Genomic DNA, 19836 nt, shown 5'->3' on the forward strand with positions numbered 1-19836 from the left:
ATTTTTAGGTAACACCTATAAGTGATATGATACGATATGTGTCTTTCACTTTCTGACTTACTCCAAGTCACGTGATTACCTCTAGACTCATCTACGGGGCTGCAAATGGCATTGTGTCCTTTTTTCCTTGGCTTCTATTCTGCCTTAGCGAGGTCCATTTTCAACAATGTGATTCCCTGAGGGTTGTGGATTAGCTGACCTGGGCAGCCTTACCCTGCCGGCCGGCCCTCCCCAGGTGTGCCTGGTTGAGGTCAATATAAACAGCGCTCCAGGCAGCAATAGCCCCTGAAGTTGTGCCTGACTCCATATTCTCTGCCCCGTCAGCAGTCTCGGGGCTGTGCTGGTGGGAGGGAGTGAGGGGCCAAGGCTTTGTTGGTGGCCCGGTGTGAGTGGGGCTCTGCTGGCCTTTCTGCAGGAGGTGCCAGGCTGCCACCTGTAAAGAAGAGGATGTGTCACCCATACCTTCCGATGGAATTTCTCTCCGGACAGAGGTGAGGAAGGATAAAAGCAGTGGGGGCCGGGACAGGAGGGGTATCTCAGGCAGGGCAATAGAAAGCTTCCAAAAGAGCGCCATGGGCCAGGACCGTCCTGGCTGGCCTGCAGGCACCAAGATGGCCTGCGTGCTGTCGCTTTTGTGGCTCCACGGCCCTTCCTCTAGGCTTTCAAGCCCTTGTACATATTCAGGTGTTTTACCTGGGAAGGGTGGGAACAGTTCAGCAGCAGCTGGCCTGGGGCTCAGCTCACGTTTACTCACAGATGCCTCAGCACGGTCCCCCAGCTTTGCAATGAGGACGCTCCTTGCATGGGGTGTGGGTTGCTGGCTGTATGGGAGGTGATTCCCCACCTCTGACCAATTTCAGAATTGTTTTCGCTGGAGCAAGTGACCTGATAGGGTTTCCCTCTGTATAACTGGTGGGTTCAGGTTTTTTTTTCTTTTATGGTTCAAGTTAGATTTGATTCCTCTTTTATGTATTTATAGATATAAGCATGGAAATAATTCATTCCTATAAATACATCTGTGTGTAGGGAAGAACTTTTTTCTGTTTTATTTAAAAATTTTTTTTAAATTTTGAAATTTAATTTTATTTATTTTTTTATACAGCAGGTTATTATTAGTTATGTATTTTATGCATATACATGTATACAGGTCAATCCCAATCTCCCAACTCATCCCACCCCATGGCTTCCCACACTTGGTGTCCATACGTTTGTTCTCTACCTCTGTCTCTCTATTTCTTCCCTTCAAACCAGTTCATCTCTACCATTTTTTAGGTTCCACATATATGCATTAATAGACAATATTTGTTTTCCTCTTTCTGACTTACTTCATTCTGTATGACAGTCTCTAGATCCATCGATGTCTCTACAAATGACCCAGTTTCATTCCTTTTTATGGCTGAGTAATATTCCATTTTATATATGTACCACATCTTTATCCATTCATCTGTCTGTGGGCATTTAGGTTACTTGCATTACCTGGCTATTGTAAATAGTGCTGCAATGAACATTGTGGTGAATGTGCCTTTTTGATTTATGGTTTTCTCTGGGTATATGCCCAGAAGTGGGATTGCTGGATCAGATGGTAATTCTATTTCTAGTTTTTTTAAGGAAACTCCATACTGTTCTCCATAGTGACTGTATCAATTTACATCCCCACCAATAGTGGAAGAGGGCTCCTTTTGTCCACACCCTCCCCAGAATTTGTTGTTTGTAGATTTTCTGATGATGCCGATTCTAACAGGTGTGAGGTGATACCTCATTGTAGTTTTGATTTGCATTTCTCTAATAATTAGTGCTGTTGAGCAGCTTTTCATGTGCGTCTTGGCCATCTCTGTGTCTTCTTTGAAGAAACGTCTCTTTAGATCTTCTGCCCATTTTTGTATTGGGTTGTTTGTTTTTTAAATATTAAGCTGCATGAGCTGTTTATATATATATTGGAGATTAAACCTTTGTCCATTGATTCATTTGCAACGATTTTCGCCCATTCTGAGGGATGCCTTTTTCCATTCCCGTTTTTTTTTAACAAAAAAGGAAAGAAAGAAAAAGAAGCAGAACACTAATGTGCGTAAAATATGCCTTTTGAAATGGTCGTTTTGAAATATGGACGTCCTTTGAATTTTTTGGTCGATATGTGACCCCAGGATTTGTTTTCAGGGCAGGTGTCATTTACAGGCCTGCAATAATTTTGAATATCAACTGACCATTAGCGCTGGGATTAAAGCTGCTGTTGCGTGAAACGGCCACAAGGTGGCAGCAGTTCTCCCTTACCAAATCTGGTTACTAGAGCAACAGAGCCTCAATGGAAGGCGTGTTCTAGACTGGAATTTAGAATGGAATGTGCCAGGAGAAAGCCCCTCAAGTTTGTCTCACTACTTCTTGTTCGTGTTTTTAATTTTTTTTTTCTATTACAGCAAGTTTGATTACAATGTTTGGCTTGTTGTAGGTGTGGAAGATGTGGTTCTTTTACACATATACAGATGTCTGTTCTTCCTGGGATCCTTTTCCCATGTACGTTAGGACAGAATGTTGAGTAGTCTTCTCTTAGTATTCCGTAGGTCTTTGGTGATTATATATGTCACCTGTGTTTGATTATGTCTGTTAACCCCGAAATCGTAATGAAACCAATCCTCACACCTTTCCATTGGTGAACCATAAGTTTGTTTAATGAATCTGTGATTGCCCTTCTCCGTGGAAATATCTGCCCTGGTATCCATTTTTAGGTAACACCTATAAGTGATATGATACGATATGTGTCTTTCACTTTCTGACTTACTCCAAGTCACGTGATTACCTCTAGACTCATCTACGGGGCTGCAAATGGCATTGTGTCCTTTTTTCCTTGGCTTCTATTCTGCCTTAGCGGGGTCCATTTTCAACAATGTGATTCCCTGAGGGTTGTGGATTAGCTGACCTGGGCAGCCTTACCCTGCCGGCCGGCCCTCCCCATGTGTGCCTGGTTGAGGTCAATATAAACAGCGCTCCAGGCAGCAATAGCCCCTGAAGTTGTGCCTGACTCCATATTCTCTGCCCCGTCAGCAGTCTCGGGGCTGTGCTGGTGGGAGGGAGTGAGGGGCCAAGGCTTTGTTGGTGGCCCGGTGTGAGTGGGGCTCTGCTGGCCTTTCTGCAGGAGGTGCCAGGCTGCCACCTGTAAAGAAGAGGATGTGTCACCCATACCTTCCGATGGAATTTCTCTCCGGACAGAGGTGAGGAAGGATAAAAGCAGTGGGGGCCGGGACAGGAGGGGTATCTCAGGCAGGGCAATAGAAAGCTTCCAGAAGAGCGCCCGGGGCCAGGACCATCCTGGCTGGCCTGCAGGCACCAAGTTGGCCTGCGTGCTGTCGCTGGTGTGGCTCCACGGCCCTTCCTCTAGGCTTTCAAGCCCTTGTACATATTCAGGTGTTTTACCTGGGAAGGGTGGGAACAGTTCAGCAGCAGCTGGCCTGGGGCTCAGCTCACGTTTACTCACAGATGCCTCAGCACGGTCCCCCAGCTTTGCAATGAGGACGCTCCTTGCATGGGGGGTGGGTTGCTGGCTGTATGGGAGGTGATTCCCCACCTCTGACCAATTTCAGAATTGTTTTCGCTGGAGCAAGTGACCTGATAGGGTTTCCCTCTGTATAACTGGTGGGTTCAGGTTTTTTTTTCTTTTATGGTTCAAGTTAGATTTGATTCCTCTTTTATGTATTTATAGATATAAGCATGGAAATAATTCATTCCTATAAATACATCTGTGTGAAGGGAAGAACTTTTTTCTGTTTTATTTTAAATTTTTTTTTTAAATTTTGAAATTTAATTTTATTTATTTTTTTATGCAGCAGGTTATTATTAGTTATGTATTTTATGCATATACATGTATACAGGTCAATCCCAATCTCCCAACTCATCCCACCACCACCACCCCATGGCTTCCCACACTTGGTGTCCATACGTTTGTTCTCTACCTCTGTGTCTCTATTTCTTCCCTGCAAACCAGTTCATCTCTACCATTTTTTAGGTTCCACATATATGCATTAATAGACAATATTTGTTTTCCTCTTTCTGACTTACTTCATTCTGTATGACAGTCTCTAGATCCATCGATGTCTCTACAAATGACCCAGTTTCATTCCTTTTTATGGCTGAGTAATATTCCATTTTATATATGTACCACATCTTTATCCATTCATCTGTCTGTGGGCATTTAGGTTACTTGCATTACCTGGCTATTGTAAATAGTGCTGCAATGAACATTGTGGTGAATGTGCCTTTTTGATTTATGGTTTTCTCTGGGTATATGCCCAGAAGTGGGATTGCTGGATCAGATGGTAATTCTTTTTCTAGTTTTTTTAAGGAAACTCCATACTGTTCTCCATAGTGACTGTATCAATTTACATCCCCACCAATAGTGGAAGAGGGCTCCTTTTGTCCACACCCTCCCCAGAATTTGTTGTTTGTAGATTTTCTGATGATGCCGATTCTAACAGGTGTGAGGTGATACCTCATTGTAGTTTTGATTTGCATTTCTCTAATAATTAGTGCTGTTGAGCAGCTTTTCATGTGCGTCTTGGCCATCTCTGTGTCTTCTTTGAAGAAACATCTCTTTAGATCTTCTGCCCATTTTTGTATTGGGTTGTTTGTTTTTTAAATATTAAGCTGCATGAGCTGTTTATATATATATTGGAGATTAAACCTTTGTCCATTGATTCATTTGCAACGATTTTCGCCCATTCTGAGGGATGCCTTTTTCCATTCCCGTTTTTTTTTAACAAAAAAGGAAAGAAAGAAAAAGAAGCAGAACACTAATGTGCGTAAAATATGCCTTTTGAAATGGTCGTTTTGAAATATGGACGTCCTTTGAATATTTTGGTCGATATGTGACCCCAGGATTTGTTTTCAGGGCAGGTGTCATTTACAGGCCTGCAATAATTTTGAATATCAACTGACCATTAGCGCTGGGATTAAAGCTGCTGTTGCGTGAAACGGCCACAAGGTGGCAGCAGTTCTCCCTTACCAAATCTGGTTACTAGAGCAACAGAGCCTCAATGGAAGTCATGTTCTAGACTGGAATTTAGAATGGAATGTGCCAGGAGAAAGCCCCTCAAGTTTGTCTCACTAATTCTTGTTCGTGTTTTTAATTTTTTTTTCTATTACAGGAAGTTTGATTACAATGTTTGGCTTGTTGTAAGTGTGGAAGATGTGGTTCTTTTACACATATACAGATGTCTGTTCTTCCTGGGATCCTTTTCCCATGTACGTTAGGACAGAATGTTGAGTAGTCTTCTCTTGGTATTCCGTAGGTCTTTGGTGATTATATATGTCACCTGTGTTTGATTATGTCTGTTAACCCCGAAATCGTAATGAAACCAATCCTCACATTTTTCCATTGGTGAACCATAAGTTTGTTTAATGAATCTGTGATTGCCCTTCTCCGTGGAAATATCTGCCCTGGTATCCATTTTTAGGTAACACCTATAAGTGATATGATACGATATGTGTCTTTCACTTTCTGACTTACTCCAAGTCACGTGATTACCTCTAGACTCATGTACGGGGCTGCAAATGGCATTGTGTCCTTTTTTTCCTTGGCTTCTATTCTGCCTTAGCGAGGTCCATTTTCAACAATGTGATTCCCTGAGGGTTGTGGATTAGCTGACCTGGGCAGCCTTACCCTGCCGGCCGGCCCTCCCCAGGTGTGCCTGGTTGAGGTCAATATAAACAGCGCTCCAGGCAGCAATAGCCCCTGAAGTTGTGCCTGACTCCATATTCTCTGCCCCGTCAGCAGTCTCGGGGCTGTGCTGGTGGGAGGGAGTGAGGGGCCAAGGCTTTGTTGGTGGCCCGGTGTGAGTGGGGCTCTGCTGGCCTTTCTGCAGGAGGTGCCAGGCTGCCACCTGTAAAGAAGAGGATGTGTCACCCATACCTTCCGATGGAATTTCTCTCCGGACAGAGGTGAGGAAGGATAAAAGCAGTGGGGGCCGGAACAGGAGGGGTATCTCAGGCAGGGCAATAGAAAGCTTCCAGAAGAGCGCCATGGGCCAGGACCATCCTGGCTGGCCTGCAGGCACCAAGATGGCCTGCGTGCTGTCGCTGTTGTGGCTCCACGGCCCTTCCTCTAGGCTTTCAAGCCCTTGTACATATTCAGGTGTTTTACCTGGGAAGGGTGGGAACAGTTCAGCAGCAGCTGGCCTGGGGCTCAGCTCACGTTTACTCACAGATGCCTCAGCACGGTCCCCCAGCTTTGCAATGAGGACGCTCCTTGCATGGGGTGTGGTTTGCTGGCTGTATGGGTGGTGATTCCCCACCTCTGACCAATTTCAGAATTGTTTACGCTGGAGCAAGTGCCCTGATAGGGTTTCCCTCTGTATAACTGGTGGGTTCAGGTTGTTTTTTCTTTTATGGTTCAAGTTAGATTTGATTCCTCTTTTATGTATTCATAGATATAAGCATGGAAATAATTCATTCCTATAAATACATCTGTGTGAAGGGAAGAACTTTTTTCTGTTTTATTTTAAATTTTTTTTTAATTTTGAAATTTAATTGTATTTATTTTTTTATACAGCAGGTTATTATTAGTTATGTATTTTATGCATATACATGTATACAGGTCAATCCCAATCTCCCAACTCATCCCACCACCACCACCCCATGGCTTCCCACACTTGGTGTCCATACGTTTGTTCTCTACCTCTGTGTCTCTATTTCTTCCCTGCAAACCAGTTCATCTGTACCATTTTTTAGGTTCCACATATATGCATTAATATACAATATTTGTTTTCCTCTTTCTGACTTACTTCATTCTGTATGACAGTCTCTAGATCCATCGATGTCTCTACAAATGACCCAGTTTCACCCCTTTTATGGCTGAGTAATATTCCATTTTATATATGTACCACATCTTTATCCATTCATCTGTCTGTGGGCATTTAGGTTGCTTGCATTACCTGGCTATTGTAAATAGTGCTGCAATGAACATTGTGGTGAATGTGCCTTTTTGATTTATGGTTTTCTCTGGGTATATGCCCAGAAGTGGGATTGCTGGATCAGATGGTAATTCTATTTCTAGTTTTTTTAAGGAAACTCCATACTGTTCTCCATAGTGACTGTATCAATTTACATCCCCACCAATAGTGGAAGAGGGCTCCTTTTGTCCACACCCTCCCCAGAATTTGTTGTTTGTAGATATTCTGATGATGACGATTCTAACAGGTGTGTGGTACCTCATTGTAGGTTTGATTTGCATTTCTCTAATAATTAGTGCTGTTGAGCAGCTTTTCATGTGCATCTTGGCCATCTCTGTGTCTTCTTTGAAGAAACGTCTCTTTAGATCTTCTGCCCATTTTTGTATTGGGTTGTTTGTTTTTTTAATATTAAGCTGCATGAGCTGTTTATATATATATTGGAGATTAAACCTTTGTCCATTGATTCATTTGCAACGATTTTCGCCCATTCTGAGGGATGCCTTTTTCCATTCCCGTTTTTTTAACAAAAAAGGAAAGAAAGAAAAAGAAGCAGAACACTAATGTGCGTAAAATATGCCTTTTAAAATGGTCGTTTTGAAATATGGACGTCCTTTGAATTTTTTGGTCGATATGTGACCCCAGGATTTGTTTTCAGGGCAGGTGTCATTTACAGGCCTGCAATGATTTTGAATATCAACTGACCATTAGCGCTGGGATTAAAGCTGCTGTTGCGTGAAACGGCCACAAGGTGGCAGCAGTTCTCCCTTACCAAATCTGGTTACTAGAGCAACAGAGCCTCAATGGAAGGCGTGTTCTAGATTGGAATTTAGAATGGAATGTGCCAGGAGAAAGCCCCTCAAGTTTGTCTCACTACTTCTTGTTCGTGTTTTTATTTTTTTTTTATTTTCTATTACAGCAAGTTTGATTACAATGTTTGGCTTGTTGTAGGTGTGGAAGATGTGGTTCTTTTACACATATACAGATGTCTGTTCTTCCTGGGATCCTTTTCCCATGTACGTTCGGACAGAATGTTGAGTAGTCTTCTCTTGGTATTCCGTAGGTCTTTGGTGATTATATATGTCACCTGTGTTTGATTATGTCTGTTAACCCCGATATTATAATGAAACCAATCCTCACACCTTTCCATTGGTGAACCATAAGTTTGTTTAATGAATCTGTGATTGCCCTTCTCCGTGGAAATATCTGCCCTGGTATCCATTTTTTAGGTAACACCTATAAGTGATATGATACGATATGTGTCTTTCACTTTCTGACTTACTCCAAGTCACGTGATTACCTCTAGACTCATGTACGGGGCTGCAAATGGCATTGTGTACTTTTTTCCTTGGCTTCTATTCTGCCTTAGCGAGGTCCATTTTCAACAATGTGATTCCCTGAGGGTTGTGGATTAGCTGACCTGGGCAGCCTTACCCTGCCGGCCGGCCCTCCCCAGGTGTGCCTGGTTGAGGTCAATATAAACAGCGCTCCAGGCAGCAATAGCCCCTGAAGTTGTGCCTGACTCCATATTCTCTGCCCCGTCAGCAGTCTCGGGGCTGTGCTGGTGGGAGGGAGTGAGGGGCCAAGGCTTTGTTGGTGGCCCGGTGTGAGTGGGGCTCTGCTGGCCTTTCTGCAGGAGGTGCCAGGCTGCCACCTGTAAAGAAGAGGATGTGTCACCCATACCTTCCGATGGAATTTCTCTCCGGACAGAGGTGAGGAAGGATAAAAGCAGTGGGGGCCGGGACAGGAGGGGTATCTCAGGCAGGGCAATAGAAAGCTTCCAAAAGAGCGCCATGGGCCAGGACCGTCCTGGCTGGCCTGCAGGCACCAAGATGGCCTGCGTGCTGTCGCTTTTGTGGCTCCACGGCCCTTCCTCTAGGCTTTCAAGCCCTTGTACATATTCAGGTGTTTTACCTGGGAAGGGTGGGAACAGTTCAGCAGCAGCTGGCCTGGGGCTCAGCTCACGTTTACTCACAGATGCCTCAGCACGGTCCCCCAGCTTTGCAATGAGGACGCTCCTTGCATGGGGTGTGGGTTGCTGGCTGTATGGGAGGTGATTCCCCACCTCTGACCAATTTCAGAATTGTTTTCGCTGGAGCAAGTGACCTGATAGGGTTTCCCTCTGTATAACTGGTGGGTTCAGGTTTTTTTTTCTTTTATGGTTCAAGTTAGATTTGATTCCTCTTTTATGTATTTATAGATATAAGCATGGAAATAATTCATTCCTATAAATACATCTGTGTGTAGGGAAGAACTTTTTTCTGTTTTATTTAAAATTTTTTTTTTAAATTTTGAAATTTAATTTTATTTATTTTTTTATACAGCAGGTTATTATTAGTTATGTATTTTATGCATATACATGTATACAGGTCAATCCCAATCTCCCAACTCATCCCACCACCACCACCCCATGGCTTCCCACAATTGGTGTCCATACGTTTGTTCTCTACCTCTGTGTCTCTATTTCTTCCCTGCAAACCAGTTCATCTGTACCATTTTTTAGGTTCCACATATATGCATTAATAGACAATATTTGTTTTCCTCTTTCTGGCTTACTTCATTCTGTATGACAGTCTCTAGATCCATCGATGTCTCTACAAATGACCCAGTTTCATTCCTTTTTATGGCTGAGTAATATTCCATTTTATATATGTACCACATCTTTATCCATTCATCTGTCTGTGGGCATTTAGGTTACTTGCATTACCTGGCTATTGTAAATAGTGCTGCAATGAACATTGTGGTGAATATGCCTTTTTGATTTATGGTTTTCTCTGGGTATATGCCCAGAAGTGGGATTGCTGGATCAGATGGTAATTCTATTTCTAGTTTTTTTAAGGAAACTCCATACTGTTCTCCATAGTGACTGTATCAATTTACATCCCCACCAATAGTGGAAGAGGGCTCCTTTTGTCCACACCCTCCCCAGAATTTGTTGTTTGTAGATTTTCTGATGATGCCGATTCTAACAGGTGTGAGGTGATACCTCATTGTAGTTTTGATTTGCATTTCTCTAATAATTAGTGCTGTTGAGCAGCTTTTCATGTGCGTCTTGGCCATCTCTGTGTCTTCTTTGAAGAAACGTCTCTTTAGATCTTCTGCCCATTTTTGTATTGGGTTGTTTCTTTTTTAAATATTAAGCTGCATGAGCTGTTTATATATATATTGGAGATTAAACCTTTGTCCATTGATTCATTTGCAACGATTTTCGCCCATTCTGAGGGATGCCTTTTTCCATTCCCGTTTTTTTTTAACAAAAAAGGAAAGAAAGAAAAAGAAGCAGAACACTAATGTGCGTAAAATATGCCTTTTGAAATGGTCGTTTTGAAATATGGACGTCCTTTGAATTTTTTGGTCGATATGTGACCCCAGGATTTGTTTTCAGGGCAGGTGTCATTTACAGGCCTGCAATGATTTTGAATATCAACTGACCATTAGCGCTGGGATTAAAGCTGCTGTTGCGTGAAACGGCCACAAGGTGGCAGCAGTTCTCCCTTACCAAATCTGGTTACTAGAGCAACAGAGCCTCAATGGAAGTCATGTTCTAGACTGGAATTTAGAATGGAATGTGCCAGGAGAAAGCCCCTCAAGTTTGTCTCACTACTTCTTGTTCGTGTTTTTAATTTTTTTTTTCTATTACAGCAAGTTTGATTACAATGTTTGGCTTGTTGTAGGTGTGGAAGATGTGGTTCTTTTACACATATACAGATGTCTGTTCTTCCTGGGATCCTTTTCCCATGTACGTTAGGACAGAATGTTGAGTAGTCTTCTCTTGGTATTCCGTAGGTCTTTGGTGATTATATATGTCACCTGTGTTTGATTATGTGTGTTAACCCCGAAATCGTAATGAAACCAATCCTCACACCTTTCCATTGGTGAACCATAAGTTTGTTTAATGAATCTGTGATTGCCCTTCTCCGTGGAAATATCTGCCCTGGTATCCATTTTTAGGTAACACCTATAAGTGATATGATACGATATGTGTCTTTCACTTTCTGACTTACTCCAAGTCACGTGATTACCTCTAGACTCATGTACGGGGCTGCAAATGGCATTGTGTCCTTTTTTCCTTGGCTTCTATTCTGCCTTAGCGAGGTCCATTTTCAACAATGTGATTCCCTGAGGGTTGTGGATTAGCTGACCTGGGCAGCCTTACCCTGCCGGCCGGCCCTCCCCAGGTGTGCCTGGTTGAGGTCAATATAAACAGCGCTCCAGGCAGCAATAGCCCCTGAAGTTGTGCCTGACTCCATATTCTCTGCCCCGTCAGCAGTCTCGGGGCTGTGCTGGTGGGAGGGAGTGAGGGGCCAAGGCTTTGTTGGTGGCCCGGTGTGAGTGGGGCTCTGCTGGCCTTTCTGCAGGAGGTGCCAGGCTGCCACCTGTAAAGAAGAGGATGTGTCACCCATACCTTCCGATGGAATTTCTCTCCGGACAGAGGTGAGGAAGGATAAAAGCAGTGGGGGCCGGGACAGGAGGGGTATCTCAGGCAGGGCAATAGAAAGCTTCCAGAAGAGCGCCCGGGGCCAGGACCATCCTGGCTGGCCTGCAGGCACCAAGTTGGCCTGCGTGCTGTCGCTGGTGTGGCTCCACGGCCCTTCCTCTAGGCTTTCAAGCCCTTGTACATATTCAGGTGTTTTACCTGGGAAGGGTGGGAACAGTTCAGCAGCAGCTGGCCTGGGGCTCAGCTCACGTTTACTCACAGATGCCTCAGCACGGTCCCCCAGCTTTGCAATGAGGACGCTCCTTGCATGGGGTGTGGGTTGCTGGCTGTATGGGAGGTGATTCCCCACCTCTGACCAATTTCAGAATTGTTTACCACTGGAGCAAGTGCCCTGATAGGGTTTCCCTCTGTATAACTGGTGGGTTCAGGTTTTTTTTTTCTTTTATGGTTCAAGTTAGATTTGATTCCTCTTTTATGTATTTATAGATATAAGCATGGAAATAATTCATTCCTATAAATACATCTGTGTGAAGGGAAGAACTTTTTTCTGTTTTATTTAAAAAATTTTTTTTTAAATTTTGAAATTTAATTTTATTTATTTTTTTATGCAGCAGGTTATTATTAGTTATGTATTTTATGCATATACATGTATACAGGTCAATCCCAATCTCCCAACTCATCCCACCACCACCAGCCCATGGCGTCCCACACTTGGTGTCCATACATTTGTTCTCTACCTCTGTCTCTCTATTTCTTCCCTTCAAACCAGTTCATCTCTACCATTTTTTAGGTTCCACATATATGCATTAATAGACAATATTTGTTTTCCTCTTTCTGACTTACTTCATTCTGTATGACAGTCTCTAGATCCATCGATGTCTCTACAAATGACCCAGTTTCATTCCTTTTTATGGCTGAGTAATATTCCATTTTATATATGTACCACATCTTTATCCATTCATCTGTCTGTGGGCATTTAGGTTACTTGCATTACCTGGCTATTGTAAATAGTGCTGCAATGAACATTGTGGTGAATGTGCCTTTTTGATTTATGGTTTTCTCTGGGTATATGCCCAGAAGTGGGATTGCTGGATCAGATGGTAATTCTATTTCTAGTTTTTTTAAGGAAACTCCATACTGTTCTCCATAGTGACTGTATCAATTTACATCCCCACCAATAGTGGAAGAGGGCTCCTTTTGTCCACACCCTCCCCAGAATTTGTTGTTTGTAGATTTTCTGATGATGCCGATTCTAACAGGTGTGAGGTGATACCTCATTGTAGTTTTGATTTGCATTTCTCTAATAATTAGTGCTGTTGAGCAGCTTTTCATGTGCGTCTTGGCCATCTCTGTGTCTTCTTTGAAGAAACGTCTCTTTAGATCTTCTGCCCATTTTTGTATTGGGTTGTTTGTTTTTTAAATATTAAGCTGCATGAGCTGTTTATATATATATTGGAGATTAAACCTTTGTCCATTGATTCATTTGCAACGATTTTCGCCCATTCTGAGGGATGCCTTTTTCCATTCCCGTTTTTTTTTAACAAAAAAGGAAAGAAAGAAAAAGAAGCAGAACACTAATGTGCGTAAAATATGCCTTTTGAAATGGTCGTTTTGAAATATGGACGTCCTTTGAATTTTTTGGTCGATATGTGACCCCAGGATTTGTTTTCAGGGCAGGTGTCATTTACAGGCCTGCAATAATTTTGAATATCAACTGACCATTAGCGCTGGGATTAAAGCTGCTGTTGCGTGAAATGGCCACAAGGTGGCAGCAGTTCTCCCTTACCAAATCTGGTTACTAGAGCAACAGAGCCTCAATGGAAGTCATGTTCTAGACTGGAATTTAGAATGGAATGTGCCAGGAGAAAGCCCCTCAAGTTTGTCTCACTACTTCTTGTTCTTGTTTTTAATTTTTTTTGCTATTACAGCAAGTTTGATTACAATGTTTGGCTTGTTGTAGGTGTGGAAGATGTGGTTCTTTCACACATATACAGATGTCTGTTCTTCCTGGGATCCTTTTCCCATGTACGTTAGGACAGAATGTTGAGTAGTCTTCTCTTGGTATTCCGTAGGTCTTTGGTGATTATATATGTCACCTGTGTTTGATTATGTCTGTTAACCCCGAAATCGTAATGAAACCAATCCTCACACCTTTCCATTGGTGAACCATAAGTTTGTTTAATGAATCTGTGATTGCCCTTCTCCGTGGAAATATCTGCCCTGGTATCCATTTTTAGGTAACACCTATAAGTGATATGATACGATATGTGTCTTTCACTTTCTGACTTACTCCAAGTCACGTGATTACCTCTAGACTCATGTACGGGGCTGCAAATGGCATTGTGTCCTTTTTTCCTTGGCTTCTATTCTGCCTTAGCGAGGTCCATTTTCAACAATGTGATTCCCTGAGGGTTGTGGATTAGCTGACCTGGGCAGCCTTACCCTGCCGGCCGGCCCTCCCCAGGTGTGCCTGGTTGAGGTCAATATAAACAGCGCTCCAGGCAGCAATAGCCCCTGAAGTTGTGCCTGACTCCATATTCTCTGCCCCGTCAGCAGTCTCGGGGCTGTGCTGGTGGGAGGGAGTGAGGGGCCAAGGCTTTGTTGGTGGCCCGGTGTGAGTGGGGCTCTGCTGGCCTTTCTGCAGGATGTGCCAGGCTGCCACCTGTAAAGAAGAGGATGTGTCACCCATACCTTCCGATGGAATTTCTCTCCGGACAGAGGTGAGGAAGGATAAAAGCAGTGGGGGCCGGGACAGGAGGGGTATCTCAGGCAGGGCAATAGAAAGCTTCCAGAAGAGCGCCCGGGGCCAGGACCATCCTGGCTGGCCTGCAGGCACCAAGTTGGCCTGCGTGCTATTGCTGGTGTGGCTCCACGGCCCTTCCTCTAGGCTTTCAAGCCCTTGTACATATTCAGGTGTTTTACCTGGGAAGGGTGGGAACAGTTCAGCAGCAGCTGGCCTGGGGCTCAGCTCACGTTTACTCACAGATGCCTCAGCACGGTCCCCCAGCTTTGCAATGAGGACGCTCCTTGCATGGGGTGTGGGTTGCTGGCTGTATGGGAGGTGATTCCCCACCTCTGACCAATTTCAGAATTGTTTTCGCTGGAGCAAGTGACCTGATAGGGTTTCCCTCTGTATAACTGGTGGGTTCAGGTTTTTTTTTCTTTTATGGTTCAAGTTAGATTTGATTCCTCTTTTATGTATTTATAGATATAAGCATGGAAATAATTCATTCCTATAAATACATCTGTGTGAAGGGAAGAACTTTTTTCTGTTTTATTTTAAATTTTTTTTTTTAATTTTGAAATTTAATTGTATTTATTTTTTTATACAGCAGGTTATTATTAGTTATGTATTTTATGCATATACATGTATACAGGTCAATCCCAATCTCCCAACTCATCCCACCACCACCACCCCATGGCTTCCCACACTTGGTGTCCATACGTTTGTTCTCTACCTCTGTGTCTCTATTTCTTCCCTTCAAACCAGTTCATCTGTACCATTTTTTAGTTTCCACATATATGCATTAATAGACAATATTTGTTTTCCTCTTTCGGACTTACTTCATTCTGTATGACAGTCTCTAGATCCATCGATGTCTCTACAAATGACCCAGTTTCATTCCTTTTTATGGCTGAGTAATATTCCATTTTATATATGTACCACATCTTTATCCATTCATCTGTCTGTGGGCATTTAGGTTACTTGCATTACCTGGCTATTGTAAATAGTGCTGCAATGAACATTGTGGTGAATGTGCCTTTTTGATTTATGGTTTTCTCTGGGTATATGCCCAGAAGTGGGATTGCTGGATCAGATGGTAATTCTATTTCTAGTTTTTTTAAGGAAACTCCATACTGTTCTCCATAGTGACTGTATCAATTTACATCCCCACCAATAGTGGAAGAGGGCTCCTTTTGTCCACACCCTCCCCAGAATTTGTTGTTTGTAGATACTCTGATGATGCCGATTCTAACAGGTGTGAGGTACCTCATTGTAGTTTTGATTTGCATTTCTCTAATAATTAGTGCTGTTGAGCAGCTTTTCATGTGCGTCTTGGCCATCTCTGTGTCTTTGAAGAAACGTCTCTTTAGATCTTCTGCCCATTTTTGTATTGGGTTGTTTGTTTTTTTAATATTAAGCTGCATGAGCTGTTTATATATATATTGGAGATTAAACCTTTGTCCATTGATTCATTTGCAACGATTTTCGCCCATTCTGAGGGATGCCTTTTTCCATTCCCGTTTTTTTTAACAAAAAAGGAAAGAAAGAAAAAGAAGCAGAACACTAATGTGTGTAAAATATGCCTTTTGAAATGGTCGTTTTGAAATATGGACGTCCTTTGAATTTTTTGGTCGATATGTGACCCCAGGATTTGTTTTCAGGGCAGGTGTCATTTACAGGCCTGCAATAATTTTGAATATCAACTGACCATTAGCGCTGGGATTAAAGCTGCTGTTGCGTGAAACGGCCACAAGGTGGCAGCAGTTCTCCCTTACCAAATCTGGTTACTAGAGCAACAGAGCCTCAATGGAAGTCATGTTCTAGACTGGAATTTAGAATGGAATGTGCCAGGAGAAAGCCCCTCAAGTTTGTCTCACTACTTCTTGTTCGTGTTTTTAATTTTTTTTTTCTATTACAGCAAGTTTGATTACAATGTTTGGCTTGTTGTAGGTGTGGAAGATGTGGTTCTTTTACACATATACAGATGTCTGTTCTTCCTGGGATCCTTTTCCCATGTACGTTAGGACAGAATGTTGAGTAGTCTTCTCTTGGTATTCCGTAGGTCTTTGGTGATTATATATGTCACCTGTGTTTGATTATGTCTGTTAACCCCGAAATCGTAATGAAACCAATCCTCACATTTTTCCATTGGTGAACCATAAGTTTGTTTAATGAATCTGTGATTGCCCTTCTCCGTGGAAATATCTGCCCTGGTATCCATTTTTAGGTAACACCTATAAGTGATATGATACGATATGTGTCTTTCACTTTCTGACTTACTCCAAGTCACGTGATTACCTCTAGACTCATGTACGGGGCTGCAAATGGCATTGTGTCCTTTTTTCCTTGGCTTCTATTCTGCCTTAGCGAGGTCCATTTTCAACAATGTGATTCCCTGAGGGTTGTGGATTAGCTGACCTGGGCAGCCTTACCCTGCCGGCCGGCCCTCCCCAGGTGTGCCTGGTTGAGGTCAATATAAACAGCGCTCCAGGCAGCAATAGCCCCTGAAGTTGTGCCTGACTCCATATTCTCTGCCCCGTCAGCAGTCTCGGGGCTGTGCTGGTGGGAGGGAGTGAGGGGCCAAGGCTTTGTTGGTGGCCCGGTGTGAGTGGGGCTCTGCTGGCCTTTCTGCAGGAGGTGCCAGGCTGCCACCTGTAAAGAAGAGGATGTGTCACCCATACCTTCCGATGGAATTTCTCTCCGGACAGAGGTGAGGAAGGATAAAAGCAGTGGGGGCCGGGACAGGAGGGGTATCTCAGGCAGGGCAATAGAAAGCTTCAAAAAGAGCGCCATGGGCCAGGACCATCCTGGCTGGCCTGCAGGCACCAAGATGGCCTGCGTGCTGTCGCTTTTGTGGCTCCACGGCCCTTCCTCTAGGCTTTCAAGCCCTTGTACATATTCAGGTGTTTTACCTGGGAAGGGTGGGAACAGTTCAGCAGCAGCTGGCCTGGGGCTCAGCTCACGTTTACTCACAGATGCCTCAGCACGGTCCCCCAGCTTTGCAATGAGGACGCTCCTTGAATGGGGTGTGGGTTGCTGGGTGTATGGGAGGTGATTCCCCACCTCTGACCAATTTCAGAATTGTTTTCGCTGGAGCAAGTGACCTGATAGGGTTTCCCTCTGTATAACTGGTGGGTTCAGGTTTTTTTTTCTTTTATGGTTCAAGTTAGATTTGATTCCTCTTTTATGTATTTATAGATATAAGCATGGAAATAATTCATTCCTATAAATACATCTGTGTGAAGGGAAGAACTTTTTTCTGTTTTATATTAAATTTTTTTTTTTAATTTTGAAATTTAATTTTATTTATTTTTTTATGCAGCAGGTTATTATTAGTTATGTATTTTATGCATATACATGTATACAGGTCAATCCCAATCTCCCAACTCATCCCACCACCACCACCCCATGGCTTCCCACACTTGGTGTCCATACGTTTGTTCTCTACCTCTGTCTCTCTATTTCTTCCCTTCAAACCAGTTCATCTCTACCATTTTTTAGGTTCCACATATATGCATTAATAGACAATATTTGTTTTCCTCTTTCGGACTTACTTCATTCTGTATGACAGTCTCTAGATCCATCGATGTCTCTACAAATGACCCAGTTTCATTCCTTTTTATGGCTGAGTAATATTCCATTTTATATATGTACCACATCTTTATCCATTCATCTGTCTGTGGGCATTTAGGTTACTTGCATTACCTGGCTATTGTAAATAGTGCTGCAATGAACATTGTGGTGAATGTGCCTTTTTGATTTATGGTTTTCTCTGGGTATATGCCCAGAAGTGGGATTGCTGGATCAGATGGTAATTCTATTTCTAGTTTTTTTAAGGAAACTCCATACTGTTCTCCATAGTGACTGTATCAATTTACATCCCCACCAATAGTGGAAGAGGGCTCCTTTTGTCCACACCCTCCCCAGAATTTGTTGTTTGTAGATACTCTGATGATGCCGATTCTAACAGGTGTGAGGTACCTCATTGTAGTTTTGATTTGCATTTCTCTAATAATTAGTGCTGTTGAGCAGCTTTTCATGTGCGTCTTGGCCATCTCTGTGTCTTTGAAGAAACGTCTCTTTAGATCTTCTGCCCATTTTTGTATTGGGTTGTTTGTTTTTTTAATATTAAGCTGCATGAGCTGTTTATATATATATTGGAGATTAAACCTTTGTCCATTGATTCATTTGCAACGATTTTCGCCCATTCTGAGGGATGCCTTTTTCCATTCCCGTTTTTTTTAACAAAAAAGGAAAGAAAGAAAAAGAAGCAGAACACTAATGTGTGTAAAATATGCCTTTTGAAATGGTCGTTTTGAAATATGGACGTCCTTTGAATTTTTTGGTCGATATGTGACCCCAGGATTTGTTTTCAGGGCAGGTGTCATTTACAGGCCTGCAATAATTTTGAATATCAACTGACCATTAGCGCTGGGATTAAAGCTGCTGTTGCGTGAAACGGCCACAAGGTGGCAGCAGTTCTCCCTTACCAAATCTGGTTACTAGAGCAACAGAGCCTCAATGGAAGTCATGTTCTAGACTGGAATTTAGAATGGAATGTGCCAGGAGAAAGCCCCTCAAGTTTGTCTCACTACTTCTTGTTCGTGTTTTTAATTTTTTTTTTCTATTACAGCAAGTTTGATTACAATGTTTGGCTTGTTGTAGGTGTGGAAGATGTGGTTCTTTTACACATATACAGATGTCTGTTCTTCCTGGGATCCTTTTCCCATGTACGTTAGGACAGAATGTTGAGTAGTCTTCTCTTGGTATTCCGTAGGTCTTTGGTGATTATATATGTCACCTGTGTTTGATTATGTCTGTTAACCCCGAAATCGTAATGAAACCAATCCTCACATTTTTCCATTGGTGAACCATAAGTTTGTTTAATGAATCTGTGATTGCCCTTCTCCGTGGAAATATCTGCCCTGGTATCCATTTTTAGGTAACACCTATAAGTGATATGATACGATATGTGTCTTTCACTTTCTGACTTACTCCAAGTCACGTGATTACCTCTAGACTCATGTACGGGGCTGCAAATGGCATTGTGTCCTTTTTTCCTTGGCTTCTATTCTGCCTTAGCGAGGTCCATTTTCAACAATGTGATTCCCTGAGGGTTGTGGATTAGCTGACCTGGGCAGCCTTACCCTGCCGGCCGGCCCTCCCCAGGTGTGCCTGGTTGAGGTCAATATAAACAGCGCTCCAGGCAGCAATAGCCCCTGAAGTTGTGCCTGACTCCATATTCTCTGCCCCGTCAGCAGTCTCGGGGCTGTGCTGGTGGGAGGGAGTGAGGGGCCAAGGCTTTGTTGGTGGCCCGGTGTGAGTGGGGCTCTGCTGGCCTTTCTGCAGGAGGTGCCAGGCTGCCACCTGTAAAGAAGAGGATGTGTCACCCATACCTTCCGATGGAATTTCTCTCCGGACAGAGGTGAGGAAGGATAAAAGCAGTGGGGGCCGGGACAGGAGGGGTATCTCAGGCAGGGCAATAGAAAGCTTCCAGAAGAGCGCCCGGGGCCAGGACTATCCTGGCTGGCCTGCAGGCACAAAGTTGGCCTGCGTGCTGTTGCTGGTGTGGCTCCACGGCCCTTCCTCTAGGCTTTCAAGCCCTTGTACATATTCAGGTGTTTTACCTGGGAAGGGTGGGAACAGTTCAGCAGCAGCTGGCCTGGGGCTCAGCTCACGTTTACTCACAGATGCCTCAGCACGGTCCCCCAGCTTTGCAATGAGGACGCTCCTTGCATGGG

The sequence above is a fragment of the Mesoplodon densirostris genome, chromosome 13 (assembly GCF_025265405.1).
Source record: "Mesoplodon densirostris isolate mMesDen1 chromosome 13, mMesDen1 primary haplotype, whole genome shotgun sequence".
In the NCBI taxonomy this organism is placed as follows: Eukaryota; Metazoa; Chordata; class Mammalia; order Artiodactyla; family Ziphiidae; genus Mesoplodon; species Mesoplodon densirostris.